This window comes from Stigmatopora nigra, chromosome 8, assembly GCF_051989575.1.
Source record: "Stigmatopora nigra isolate UIUO_SnigA chromosome 8, RoL_Snig_1.1, whole genome shotgun sequence".
In the NCBI taxonomy this organism is placed as follows: domain Eukaryota; kingdom Metazoa; phylum Chordata; class Actinopteri; order Syngnathiformes; family Syngnathidae; genus Stigmatopora; species Stigmatopora nigra.
The window spans coordinates 14897942-14912781 of record NC_135515.1 but is presented as its reverse complement, the minus strand read 5'-3'; positions in this window follow the sequence as shown (position 1 = coordinate 14912781).

The window sequence follows — 14840 nt, the reverse complement described above, 5'->3', positions numbered from 1 at the left end:
GACGGACGGCCAATCTAGCACCGCTCTCCCAAGCACCGCTCTCCCAAGCACCGCTCTCCCAAGCACCGCTCTCCCTAGCACCGCTCTCCCAAGCACCGCTCTCCCAAGCACCGCTCTCCCAAGCACCGCTCTCCCAAGCACCGCTCTCCCAAGCACCGCTCTCCCAAGCACCGCTCTCCCAAGCACCGCTCTCCCAAGCACCGCTCTCCCAAGCACCGCTCTCCCAAGCACCGCTCTCCCAAGCACCGCTCTCCCAAGCACCGCTCTCCCAAGCGCCTGCCCGTCCAGCGCCTGCCCGCCCAGAAGTGGCGACGATGCTCCGGCGCTCGATGAAGACGGGGCCGGCGACGTCGAGAGTGGTATTTCGCCGGAGTCCCTGGAGGAAGGGGCTGGCGACGTCGAGAGTGCCAATTCGCCGGTGCCCCGGGAGGAAGAAGCCGGTGACGTCGAGAGAGGCAATTCGCCGGAGTCCCTGGAGGAAGGGGCTGGCGATGTCGAGAGTGCCAATTCGCCGGTGCCCCTGGAGGAAGAAGCCGGTGACGTCGAGAGAGGCAATTCGCCGGAGTCCCTGGAGGAAGGGGCTGGCGATGTCGAGAGTGCCAATTCGCCGGTCCCCCTGGAGGAAGAAGCCGGTGACGTCGAGAGTGGTAATTCGCTGGTGCCCCTGGAGGAGGAAGCCGGTGACGTCGAGAGTGGTAATGCGCCGGAGTCCCTGGCAGTAGGGGCTGGCGAGGTCAAGAGTGGTAATTCGCCGGAGTCCCTGGAAGAAGGGACTGGCGACGTCGAGAGAAGCAATTCGCCGGAGTCCCTGGAGGAAGGGGCTGGCGACGTTGAGAGTGCCAATTCGCCGGTGCCCCTGGAGGAAGAAGCCGGTGACGTCGAGAGAGGCAATTCGCCGGAGTCCCTGGAGGAAGGGGCTGGCGACGTCGAGAGTGCCAATTCGCCGGTGCTCCTGGAGGAAGGGACTGGCGACGTCAAATGTGGTAATTCGCCGGAGTCCCTGGATGAAGAAGCCGGCGACGTCGAGAGTGGCAATTCGCCGGTGCCCCTGGAGGACGGGGCCGGCGACGTCCAGAGAAGCAATGATCCGGGTTCCTGGGAGAAGAGGGCTGTCCACCCCTCGAGCAAACAGGGTAAGGTGCCCGACCGTACTAAACTTCTAATATTTCCTGAAGGCAGGCAGTTTGGCAAAGACTTAAGGGACCAGCTGGGATGCCTGCCGGACCGACCACTGCCTCGTCTCGTTTCTGGCTGGCGCGGACGCCCGCCGGATCGACCTCAGCCTCGTCTTGTATCCGGCCTGCGCGGACGCCCGCCGGATCGACCACTGCCTCGTCTCGTTTCTGGCCGGCGCGGACGCCCGCCGGATCGACCACTGCCTCGTCTCGTTTCTGGCCGGCGCGGACGCCCGCCGGACCGACCACAACCTCGTCTTGTTTCTGGCCGGCGCGGACGCCCGCCGGATCGACCACCGCCTCGTCTCGTTTCTGGCCGGCGCGGACGCCCGCCGGATCGACCTCAGCCTCGTTTCGTTTCTGGCCGGCGCGGACGCCCGCCAGACCTGCCACTGACTCGTCTCGTTTCTGGCCGGCGCGGACGCCCACCGGATCGACCACAGCCTCGTCTTGTTTCTGGCCGACACGGACGCCCGCCAGACTTGCCTCTGCCCCGTCTTGTTTCTGACCGGCACGGACGCCCGCCAGACCTGCCACTGACTTGTCTCGTTTCTGGCTGGCGCGGACGCCCGCCGGAGCGACCTCTCCGTCTGTTCTTGGGTTGGTGTGGAAGACCACCGGACAATTCTAGATCTCCCACCCACCCTCCCTGCTTGTTCCCGTTTCTCATGTTGTAATTGACCTTGGGACGTCTAGAATCCGTACCTTAGAGGGGGTGTACTGTCAGGAGTCGCTGGATTGCCTCTCCTGACATGACGTCACGATAATTACCAGCTGTGACTAATTACGTGATTAGATTATTTTTGGTATTTAAGCATTGTGATTTTCTGTGGACGCCGTTGGATCGTCTGGTGTAGTACTGGTTAAGTTCTGGTTTCGTTTCCTGTTAATCCTCGTAGTCATTGCTGTTTCCAATGATGCCACGCCGCATGTACTTTTCGTTTGTAATGAGTGGACAAGCTAAGTTGTTGAAGTTATGTTACCCCGTTCAATAAATCAACCTACAAGAGCTACAGATCTGCCTCACCTTTCCATTCCTTCGGCGACTCTGCATCTGGGTTCAACTTCCCCTGCGATCGTCTCGCACTACGCGGCGGCGATCGTAACAGCCTTAATGTGCATTTCATGCGATGAAAATCACGTTTTGGCCAAGTATCATAGTTTTCACTATAACTTAATTTCTATCACTCAGAATAATGCCAAAAGAAAAACCTACTTGAATTGGACGATTATACACTATATACACAGTAACTATGTGTCTCTGACAGTTTGTTTGGAAGCAGGGGAACATTTCAGTTTTTATTGCCTTAACGTGCGTTTCATGCGCTGAAAATGACGTTTTGGCCAAGTATCATAGTTTTCACAATAACTTAATTTCTAGCCATTAGAATGATTTAAAATTAATAACGTACTCGAATTGGACGATTTCACACTATATACACTGTAACTAAGTGTCTCTGACAGTTTGTTTGGCAGCAGGGGAACATTTCAGTTTTTTTGCCTTAATGTGCTTTTCATGCGCTGAACATCATGTTTTGGCCAAGTATCATAGTTTTCACTATAACTTAATTTCTAGCACTTAGAATGAGGCCAAATGAAAAACTTATTAAATTGTAAAATTTGATGATATTACACTATGTATAGAGAGACATTTGTGTCTCTGACAGTTTTACACAGTTTTACAAGTTATGACTCCAGACTCTTAATTTACAATTCTGCCTTTATGGATACATTGCATCACCACCCCCTGAGTGGATCACTTACCACTCACTGTCTTGCACTTACCTTCATTCAGCATGTAGGTGTCAGATCAACTTGTACCTAATGTCTATTCATATTACCTCACCCGAAGTTATTACACAGAAGGGATTGTTTTGTGTTACCCCAAGTTTAGAGTCCCAACGGATGTGGGAAACTTACAGCGTCTGTCTGCCAGAGAGCAGCAGCTGGAACCGATTGTGACCAGGGTGGCATGGGTCCCTGATCATGTCCCTGGCTCTGCTGAGGTAACGAGGGCTGGCAATGTCTTCCAGTGAGGGCAGAGTAGCCGACGATCTTCTGCGTAGTGGTGATACCTTTCTAAATAGCTTTTTTGTCTGCTGCCGTTCTTTCCGCGTACCACCAAATGTGTTTTTTATGCGCTGATAAGCACATTTTGGTCGAATATTAAAGTTTCCAAGTGTGCACTTGACCCTGGATGACCTGGAGAGTGACAGTTACTCCTGAAGTTGAACCTTTTTTTCATCCCACAATTCAAGGAAACAATTGCAAACGCAAATGCATGTTTTTGACACTATTTCTGGTGGGAAATAGTCTCAGAACATCCCTGGATTTTTATTCTTACAGAGAATAGTGAAAATACATCCACTCACACAATCGACACTAGATGTGGGTAAAGCACCAACCAGAACCGACTGGGCCTGGTTCTAAACAACCACTTGTAAATAAAGTGTCCAAATTGAGGTCATTGATTCGGGCATAACAGAACTTCTGAACATCCCTAGAATATTATTTTTATAAAGAATAATCAAAAATACATCCCCATCATCATTGGACACAATTTCTGGGTAAAAACACGAACCAGAACCGACTGGTCCTGGTTCTAATACAACCACTACTTTAACCGCAAAATGCCTGTTTTTGACACTGTTTGTGGTGGGAAATAGCTCCAGAACCATCCTTGATCATTATTGTTATACAAAATAGTGAAAATACATCCACTCACACAATAAACACAAATTCTGGGTAAAAGCACCAACCAAAACCGACTGGGCCTGTTTCTAAACCACCACTTGTGAATAAAGTGAACAAACACCCACCAGAACCGACTGGACCCTGTTATAATGCAACCACTATTTTGTATCGCCTGTTTTGGACACTGTTTATGGTGGGAGATAGCTCCAGTATCACCTAGAATGATGCCAATGAAAGACTTACTTGAATTGGACGATTTTACACTATATACACAGGAACTATGTGTCTCTGACAGTGTGTTTGGCAGCAGGGGAACGTTTCAGTTTTTATTGCCTTAATGTGCTTTTCATGGCCTGATAATCACGTTTTGGCCAAGTATGATAGTTTTCATTGTAACTTAATTTCTATCACTTAGAACGATGCCAAATAAAAAACTCACTTGAATTGGACGATTTTACACTATATACACAGTAACTGTGTCTCTGACAGTTTGTTTGGCAGCAGGGAAACTTTTCAGTTTTTATTGCCTTAATGTACTTTTCATGCCCTGAAAATCACGTTTTAGCCAAGTATGATTGTTTTCATTATAACCTAATTTCTAGCCATGAGAATGATGCAAAATGGATAACTTACTTGAATTGGACGATTTTACACTATATACACAGTAACTATGTGTCTCTGACAGTTTGTTTGGCAGCAGGGGAACATGTAAGATTAGACAAAGTATCTTTGCAAATGCTTGTTCATATTGTATACATTTTTGTGAGTATAACAGCATCGTAGTCATCCTTATGGCTGACATGTCAGCATAAACACCCAACTGTCTGACTGAATAAACAATCTTAGTCTTGTGATTGGGGTGACATGTCAGCACAAATACTCAACTGTCTGACACTGATTAATTACTTTTTGCCCTGCAAATGACTGAAATGTATCTGTCCAAAGTCTTAGTGACAACTGTCAGTTTTTCCTGTATTTAAGACACACACACCGGTCATTCGACTAGAGTTGCAGGAACATCGCGTTGAGCAGGACCCTACTGTAGGAACTCTCACTGTCCACTTTGCAGTCTGGTAATAAATCAATTGGTCCGGGACCAATGAAAGTAGAACAAGAATTAGCAAGGGCTTTATAGTCTTGGTCTGTTAATAGAGTCAGGGACTTAACTAAGACAAAGTCAGGGACTTTTGGTCTTTGTGTGTTCAGAGATATTGGGTTAATCACAAAGTAGAGATCAATTTCGGGTCATTTAGAAAATAATTGTTGTTTAAACTATTAAGTAGGTGATTAATATGGGTCAGAAAGCAACAAAAGGGATGGGTTTATTGTCAGATTGCAAAATGAAAATCGGAAAGTTACCGGGACGAGATATCATGGTCCAGCTTGGGCTAAGCCTAGTGGCCACCCAAAATGGCCTCCGACCCAGGGAATTACAGACCAAAAATATCTTCCACACCACCACATCTAACAGCTTCTACTCTCTCGACATTGTCGGGAATGATTCTGCCAAGGTAGCTGAAAGTCTAAGAGAACAGTCTGAAGATATCTGCCCAGCAGCACCAGGACAGGAACAACAAACATGGCCATTACATGTCACCCTGAAGTTCATGGGAGACCGGACGACAAGTGGTTAAACCAATTCTCACAGTTGCCCACTCAACGAATCATAATTAACCACGTATATGCAACTGACCTAATGGACAACCCATTGCCCCCCGGACACATTGCCTATGGGGATGGATCATCATCAAAAACCCTGGATGGAGAAAAACACAACGTATATGCCGTGGTGACTCAAAAAGACAACCTCAAGACAGGACGACTCCCCGGCGACTGGTCTGCACAAGCCGCAGAAATAGTGGCACTGACAGAGGCATGTAGACTATTCCTAGAACAAGACGTGACGGTGGAAAGACACAGCCCAATCCCTGCTGAATTCCTAAGAGAAATGCAAAATCATGCCCCAGAAAAAGAGAAACTGCAATGGGAAACAGAAGGAGCCACTCAGTACAAGAACGGACTCTATGCAGTAGAAAACAAGCCATGCGTCCCACGATCATTGTTTGAAGTAATTGCCAAATTGAGCCATGGGAGGAGCCATGTCTCAACAGAAGGGATGATCAGTACAGTACAACAAACAATGCATGTTCCCAGAGGTCTCCAAACTTACTTCAATTTTTTTTGCAGAAACAGTCTAAACTGCTGTAGACACAACTCTCAAGGCAATGAACGACCCAAGCATGGAACAAGGCAAACAGGAACATATCCCTTCGAGCTTCTGAACATGGATTTCATCAAACTGAACCAAAGTGCTGGACTCGTTGAACAAACAATTAGAACAGTAAAACTCAGACTCAGAAAAACCATGGAAGATACAGGAAAACCATGGCAAGAATGCCTGAGCCTGGTAAAAACATACTAAGAATCATTCCAACAGCACAGGGATGCACACCATTTGAGGCAGTGAAAGACAGACCCTTCCACTTAACAATGTGGGAAAAAGATCTGGTGGTAGAAGAGAAAGGAGAAACAGAATCCCTCGCTAAGTGGTTATGCAAAATGTTCCAAGAAAGAACTGTGATGAATGCAAAATAATCTGCCGACATCTTCTCTGTCTCCCACAGAGGAGGTCCTGTCCCCAGGAGACCTGGTACTGGTCAAGGTGATGAAAAGAAAGTGCTGGTCTTCTCCACGTTGGGACGGACCTCACCGTGTGATTTTGGCCATCATCATCACCGCTCTGTGTTCAACCACATGGGGGGAATGTACCAGAACCTTAGTACACTCCCACTGGAGGAGAATGCCCCACTAGCTAGTTCAGGAAACAATCAGGGGCCCCCAGATCTGCATCCCATTAACCAAGACACCAATCGTCGTTCAAGTCCCTTTGCTCAGCCTACAGCTTACTCACTTGGGATTACACAGGACTGACTCCAGTTATTTTTATTGGTACCTACAAGCTCCCAGAGTCTGAGTGGTCTGGCCAGACACCTTGGACTAGGTCCTCCTCCATACAGGCTACAAAACCATCACATGGCCCCTTTCCAAAGAAGCTACCACCATGACCGCTAACTTCACCAAGTTAGCCACCACCATCAAAGATGGTAAACATACGCTGGAGCTCACGACCAATATCCAACAGAAAGGCTGCATCAACCTATGCCTCTAACCGGACCGACCAGTAAAAGGCCCCCTCTTTTACTATGACCATCCGCACTACTAGTCCAGCCAAAGGTCCCCAAAGTGATTTGTGTGAACCCCTTCGTAAAACCATCCGCCACACGCCTACTCAAAATCCGTCCGGCAGGAACACCTAAGCCTGAGGAGATACACCTTATTCTCGCCCATGTCCAAACACAGGAAGAAAACGACTACAACCCGATGATGAGGAACAGTTGGTACAGATACACCGCACTCACAGCCCGCGCCACAACCAATGAGTTGTTATGTCTGTTCCCTCATGCCTACTGCCGTAGCCCAACCACAGCTATGGTCCAACCGACAGAACGAAGAACTCGTCAACCTCACCTACAACTGTATCCTGGGTAATCTGAGAGAATCCTTCCAGCAAAGCTCGACCGCCTACATACCATGGTCGCAGTACCATTAGCAGCTACAGTCAATACCGCAACGTATGTCCAGTGCAACAACCGAACAGACTGTTATCCATCCTGTTTCAACTTCAGCGGACCGGATCCGAAGACCCCTTTGGACCAAGTTCACGTCACCAGGTGCGCCGAGATCAGACACATTCCTTCCCAATCATGGACAGTACTGGACCAAATATGGTGGCTCTGCGAATGACAAGTGTATATGATCATCCCCGCCAATACAACTGGGCTCTGTGTCCCTACATCTGCATCCGACCACACGAACGTTCTAACAGCAGACTCGATTCCAACTGTAGACGCCAACCCACATCTACCCACCAGGCGTCAACGACGGAGCTTTGATTTCTTCCCCCATGATTCAGTGTGGAGCTCGGATGTCCCCCTCGTATACAAACACTGGTCAGTCTCCTCCAAAATCATGATGGCGGTGTTCCCCAGGGTAGGAACAGCGAAGAACACCCTACGTCTGGAAACCATTGACTACAGATTCCAGGCCCGACACTAATCAATTACTTTTTGCCCTGCAAATGACTGAAACGTATCTGTCCAAAGTCTTAGGGACAACTGTCAGTTTTGCCTGTATTTAAGACAAACTCACTGGTCATTCAACTAGAGTTGCAGTAACATCGCAGTGAACAGGACCCCACTGTAGGAACTCTCACTGTCCACTTTGCAGTCTGGTAATACATATTTTCTATTTAAATTTAACTCACTCTTTCTTAGCCTGCTCCTGAAGTTGTATTTTCAGACCTAACAAACATTTCAGTTTTTTTGCCCTAATGTGCGTTTCATGCGCTGAAAATCACGTTTTGGCCAAGTATCATAGTTTTCACTATAACTTAACCTAACCCTAACCCTAACCCTAACCCTAATTCTAACCCTAACCCTAACCCTAACCCTAACCCTAACCCTAAATTCCATCACTTAGAATGATATCAAATGAAAAACCTACTTAATTTGGAGGATTATACACTATATACACAGTTATTATGTGTCACTGACAGTTTGTTTCGCAGCGGGGGGACATTTCAGTTTATATTGCCTTAATGTGCATTTCATGCGCTGAAAATCACGTTTTGGCCAAGTATCATAGTTTTCACTATAACTTAATTTATATCACTTAGAAGGATGCTAAATGCAAAACTTACTTGAATTGGACGATTTTACACTATATACACAGTAACTATGTGTCTCTGACAGTTTGTTTCGCAGCAGGGGAACATTTCAGTTTTTATTGCCTTAACGTGCGTTTGTTGTACCCGTGATTTTCCACGGGATGGTAGTATATTGCCTTTAAAAGACGGGTGAAATAATCAGACAGGTCCTTTGTTGTATTTCAAACCAACTTCAGTTATATCAAAGCAATTCACACAAAACATAATATACAATAACACTCAAATATATACATAGTAACATATTAACAACCCGTTATAATCCAAAGCAATGTACTTGCTGCATAAACGATTATAACTTATGAGTATTGTAACTTGTTACCTTTTGTTCCGGCCGTCATATGCTCCATACTATTATGCTACTGTTATAACGGCGGCCGAAAGTAGCCTGCTGTAAACAATGCACCCGAGACTCGCACATTCACGCACACACATAAAAAAAGTAAACAACCAGCGGCCGAAGGTAGCTCGCTTTAAACAATACCCGAGACTCGCACACATGAAAAAGTAAATAACCAGCGGCCGAAGGTAGCTTGCTGTAAACAATACCCGAGACTCGCACATTTATGGGCACACATAAAAAAGTTAACAAGCATCACTAAGCATTACGTTCTTTCTCACATGCTACTATTGCCTCTTGCACATCTCACACTCAATCGATATTCAAAACAAAGCAACATACCTTTAAAAGACGGGTGAAATAATCAGACAGGTCCTTTGTTGTATTTCAAACCAACTTAGAGAAATGTCTGAATAGCCCGTTATTATACCATACCAAGGTCTATGACCATTGGTTAGTCATTACGTCATCGCCCCGTGTTTAACGACCATTGGTTAATCATTACGTCATCGCCCCGTGTTTAACGCATGCTAGCGGCATGAGTCCCTTTTTAACTTAACACCTGCACTCATGTATAACATCAACTACTTCACCCTGTCACACTCTCCCCCACAAAAACAAATGTCGTCCCGACATTAATATGCTCCCCAACATTTCCACTTTGGTGAGCCGATGCTCATTAAAGTCCAGGCGGCACGGGCCACAGTTCAAATATAATCCACAACTCGTACGGTCCACGTTTTACTGGATGGCACAGTAATCACAGTCCATAACAGTCCATAACAGTCCATAACAGTCCATGACAGTCCATAACAGTCCATGACAGTCCATGACCGCATCATGCACGTCGTCCTTGTAGGTTCAAGCTTGTTGGAGTCCAAACAAAAAAGGTGGCTGCAGGTAATATGGATGCAGGTGTACTAACCAAGGGGCCACTCCTGGTGCAGGGTAAACAGTTAGCCGCTCCTGCGGTGACTGTGTACTATAACAGGAGGGGATTCCAAGATGGTCATAGGTCGTACGTCGTGGTGGGTGTCTCTCCCTTCTCGGCCGTTCATCAGTCAGCGCCTCAGGTTCCGTCACGGCGGTTGGCGGGAAAGTCTCTGATAACTGTTCAGCACTAGGACCTTCAAGAGGAGGGTTTGCTCCCTCACCAGGCAGGTCCTCCAGCTGATGGTCCTCTTCTACTTGTACTGGTCCGGAAGTAGGGCCCCTCACTTCGTGTGTCTGGTCCACAGGCAGTGGCCTGTGCTCCGGCTCCATCTCTTGGGTACCTCTCTCATTTAGCTGGCATAGCTCATAGTGGAAGTCATCTTCGTCATCGCTTTCTTCGTCTGACTCCTGATGAGATGCCGGCTGCTGTTTCTTTCTCGGCGTCCTCGTGCCGATTTTCCCTTCTTCTGGTGTTATCTCAACGGGCAAATGGTCACAAGACATTAGTAGATTTCTGTGCAGAATTCTGGAACGATCTTTACCTCTTTCTGGCTAACTTCATAAATTAGTAGGCCAGATCCCATTTGCTTCACCACTGTGTGAACTGTATCTTCCCAGAAGTCACAGAGTTTCCCAGGTCCTCCTCTTGGTGTCAGGTTGTCTGGTTTTGGTTTGACCTTTGGGAATCTACTCGTCTTTGTCTGTTGAGTAGGAATTGATTCACTAGATTTTTGACATTCAAGGGGAGACTTGTCAGTGTCTCTACCATATTGGGTCAAAGCTCTAGTTGATTCTATCTTTAACCTCTCATTCGCCTGTTCTTGTTCCCTTTCTTTCAAGAATGTAACTTTTTGCAGCTTCAATAATTCAAGCTCCTCTTTCAGTACTTCCTCCCTCTGGAGAGATGCCATAATCTCTCTTTCTGTTGCTTGCTTGGTCTGAAAAAGTTTCTCCTTCTCCACAACAAACATGTCCACCTGTTTCTCCAGAGCCATTTTCTCTTCTTGCAGTACGCTAATCTCATCAGTTTTCTGCTGCTCAGCTTGTTCAAACTGAAGTTCAAGATGGTCAATCTTTTTCTGAAAGGCTTCTCTCTGTTGCAATATGTCCTCTTCCAGTTTTTTGATGATGTGATCTTTAGATTGAACAATTTCATCAGTATGCAAGTTTTCTAGCGCCAAGAGTTTTTTCTGTTGGGCTATTTCCTCTTCATAAGATAAAAGTTTCAATTCTTTTGCCTCCACATCTGTTGCTGCCTTTGCTAAACAGCCAACTGTTTTGTCAAGCTGGTTCTTCAACTCTGCATTTTCGCACCGCAGATTTTCTCTCTCAGCTTTGTAAATTTCTATAGCTTCATTTCTCGCAGAGAGCTGCTCCAACAAATCTCTTCTTTGCTTATCGCTCTCTTCATTATGCCTAGCTTGTTCTTGTTTCATGGCTTCAAGGTCCCTCTTGAGAATTTTTTCGCGCTCAAGAGAGGCCAAGTGTTCACTATTTATTGCCTGCTTTGCCCCAAAAAGTCTCTGCCACCCCAGTCTTCTGTCTTCATACAACACCCTTATCCCCTCTTTTAATTTTAACAACTCAGACATACCTTGGTCCTCGTCTTTGAGTTCGTTCCTTTCCAGGTGGTTAGCGATGTGACACAACAATTTGAATTTTGATATGCGTTTCGGACTCCCTATGTTAAGGAAATCACATATTTCTAACAGGTCATTAACTGTTAGCTTGTGCAACATTCCTTCTACTTCCAGGCGTAACTGCTCCTGTTCCATTTCCATTTTCTCAACACAGTAGGAGTTTGGTTTATGATGCAAAAGTGTGAGCACTGAACTGGCACGTTTTTACCGTGTCTCTGATGATCTCTACTGGCCTCAGATGACGAGTACTCTGCCAACTTCACGTCCCTTTTCACCACAACGCCTCTCCTCACTGTCTTGTTCCTGGATGTGGTTGGTTCTGCTGGCTCAGCATTCAGTAGTCAGGTTGTGAATACTGGTCATCTAAGCAGCAATCCCAGCGGTGCCTCCAAAAATGTTGTACCCGTGATTTTCCACGGGGTGGTAGTATTTCGCCTTTAAAAGACGGGTGAAATAATCAGACAGGTCCTTTGTTGTATTTCAAACCAACTTCAGTTATATCAAAGCAATTCACACAAAACATAATATACAATAACACTCAAATATATACATAGTAACATATTAACAACCCGTTATAATCCAAAGCAATGTACTTGCTGCATAAACGATTATAACTTATGAGTATTGTAACTTGTTACCTTTTGTTCCGGCCGTCATATGCTGCATACTATTATGCTACTGTTATAACGGCGGCCGAAAGTAGCCTGCTGTAAACAATGCACCCGAGACTCGCACATTCACGCACACACATAAAAAAAGTAAACAACCAGCGGCCGAAGGTAGCTCGCTTTAAACAATACCCGAGACTCGCACACATGAAAATGTAAATAACCAGCGGCCGAAGGTAGCTTGCTGTAAACAATACCCGAGACTCGCACATTTACGCGCACACATAAAAAAGTTAACAAGCATCACTAAGCATTACGTTCTTTCTCACATGCTACTATTGCCTCTTGCACATCTCACACTCAATCGATATTCAAAACAAAGCAACATACCTTTAAAAGACGGGTGAAATAATCAGACAGGTCCTTTGTTGTATTTCAAACCAACTTAGAGAAATGTCTGAATAGCCCGTTATTATACCATATCTATGACCATTGGTTAATCATTACGCCATCGCCCCGTGTTTAACGACCATTGGTTAATCATTACGTCATCGCCCCGTGTTTAACGCATGCTAGCGGCATGAGTCCCTTTTTAACTTAACACCTGCACTCATGTATAACATCAACTACTTCACCCTGTCACACGTTTCATGCGCTGAAAATCACGTTTTGGCCAAGTATCATAGTTTTCACTATAACTTAATTTCTATCATTTAGAATGATGCTAAATGCTAAACTTACTTAATTTGGACGATTATACACTATATACACAGTAACTATGTGTCACTGACAGTTTGTTTCGCAGCGGGGGGACATTTCAGTTTTTATTGCCTTAATGTGCATTTCATGGGCTGAAAATCACGTTTTGGCAACGTATCATAGTTTTCACTATAACTTAATTTCTAGCACTTAGAATGATGCCAAATGCAAAACTTACTTGAATTGGACGATTTTACACTATATACACAGTAACTATGTGTCTCTGACAGTTTGTTTGGAAGCAGGGGAACATTTCAGTTTTTATTGCCTTAACGTGCGTTTCATGCGCTGAAAATCACGTTTTGGCCAAGTATCATAGTTTTCACTATAACTTGATTTCTATCACTTAGAATGATGCTAAATGCAAAACTTACTTGAATTGGACGATATTACACTATATACACAGTAACTTTGTGCCTCTGACAGTTTGTTTCGCAGCAGGGGAACATTTCAGTTTTTATTGCCCTAACATGCGTTTCATGCGCCGAAAATCACGTTTTGGCCAAGTATCATAGTTTTCACTATAACTTAATTTCTATCACTTAGAATGATGCTAAATGCAAAACTTACTTGAATTGGACGATTTTACACTATATACACAGTAACTATGTGTCTCTGACAATTTGTTTGGAAGCAGGGGAACATTTCAGTTTATATTGCCTTAACGTGCGTTTCATGCGCTGAAAATCACGTTTTGGCCAAGTATCATAGTTTTCACTATAACTTAATTTCTAGCACTTAGAATGATGCCAAATGCAAAACTTACTTGAATTGGACGATTTCACACTATATACACAGTAACTTTGTGCCTCTGACAGTTTGTTTCGCAGCAGGGGAACATTTCAGTTTTTAATGCCTTAACGTGCGTTTCATGCGCCGAAAATCACGTTTTGGCCAAGTATCATAGTTTTCACTATAACTTAATTTCTATCACTCAGAATGATGCCAAATGAAAAACCTATTTGAATTGGACGATTATACACTATATACACAGTAACTATGTGTCTCTGACAATTTGTTTGGAAGCAGGGGAACATTTCAGATTTTATTTCTTTAATGTGCATTTCATGCGCTGAAAATCACGTTTTGGCCGAGTATCATAGTTTTCACTATAACTTAATATCTAGCCATTAGAATGATGCCAAATTAAAAACTTATTAAATTATAAAATTTGATGATATTACACTATGTATAGAGAGACATTTGTGTCTCTGACAGTTTTACACAGTTTTACAAGTTATGACTCCAGACTCTTAATTTACAATTCTGCCTTTATGGATACATTGCATCACCACCCCCTGAGTGGATCACTTACCTCTCACTGTCTTTCACTTACCTTCATTCAGCATGTAGGTGTCAGATCACCTTGTACCTAATGTCTATTCATATTACCTCACCCGAAGTTATTACACAGAAGGGATTGTGTTGTGTTACCCCAAGTTTAGAGTCCCAACGGATGTGGGAAACTTACAGCGTCTGTCTGCCAGAGAGAAGCAGCTGGAACCGATTGTGACCAGGGTGGCATGGGTCCCTGATCATGTCCCTGGCTCTGCTGAGGTAACGAGGGCTGGCAATGTCTTCCAGTGAGGGCAGAGTAGCCGACGATCTTCTGCGTAGTGGTGATACCTTTCTAAATAGCCTTTTTGTCTGCTGCCGTTCTTTCCGCGTACCACCATATGTGCTTTTTATGCGCTGATAAGCACATTTTGGTCGAATATGAAAGTTTCCAAGTGTGCACTTGACCCTGGATGACCTGGAGAGTGACAGTTACTCCTGAAGTTGAACCTTTTTTTCATCCCACAATTCAACGAAACAATTGCAAACCCTGTTAGCCAGCCTTTCTTATATTTCGCGAGGCGAACAAACAATTGCAAGGCCAACTAGTTAGTCTTTCTTACATTCCACGAT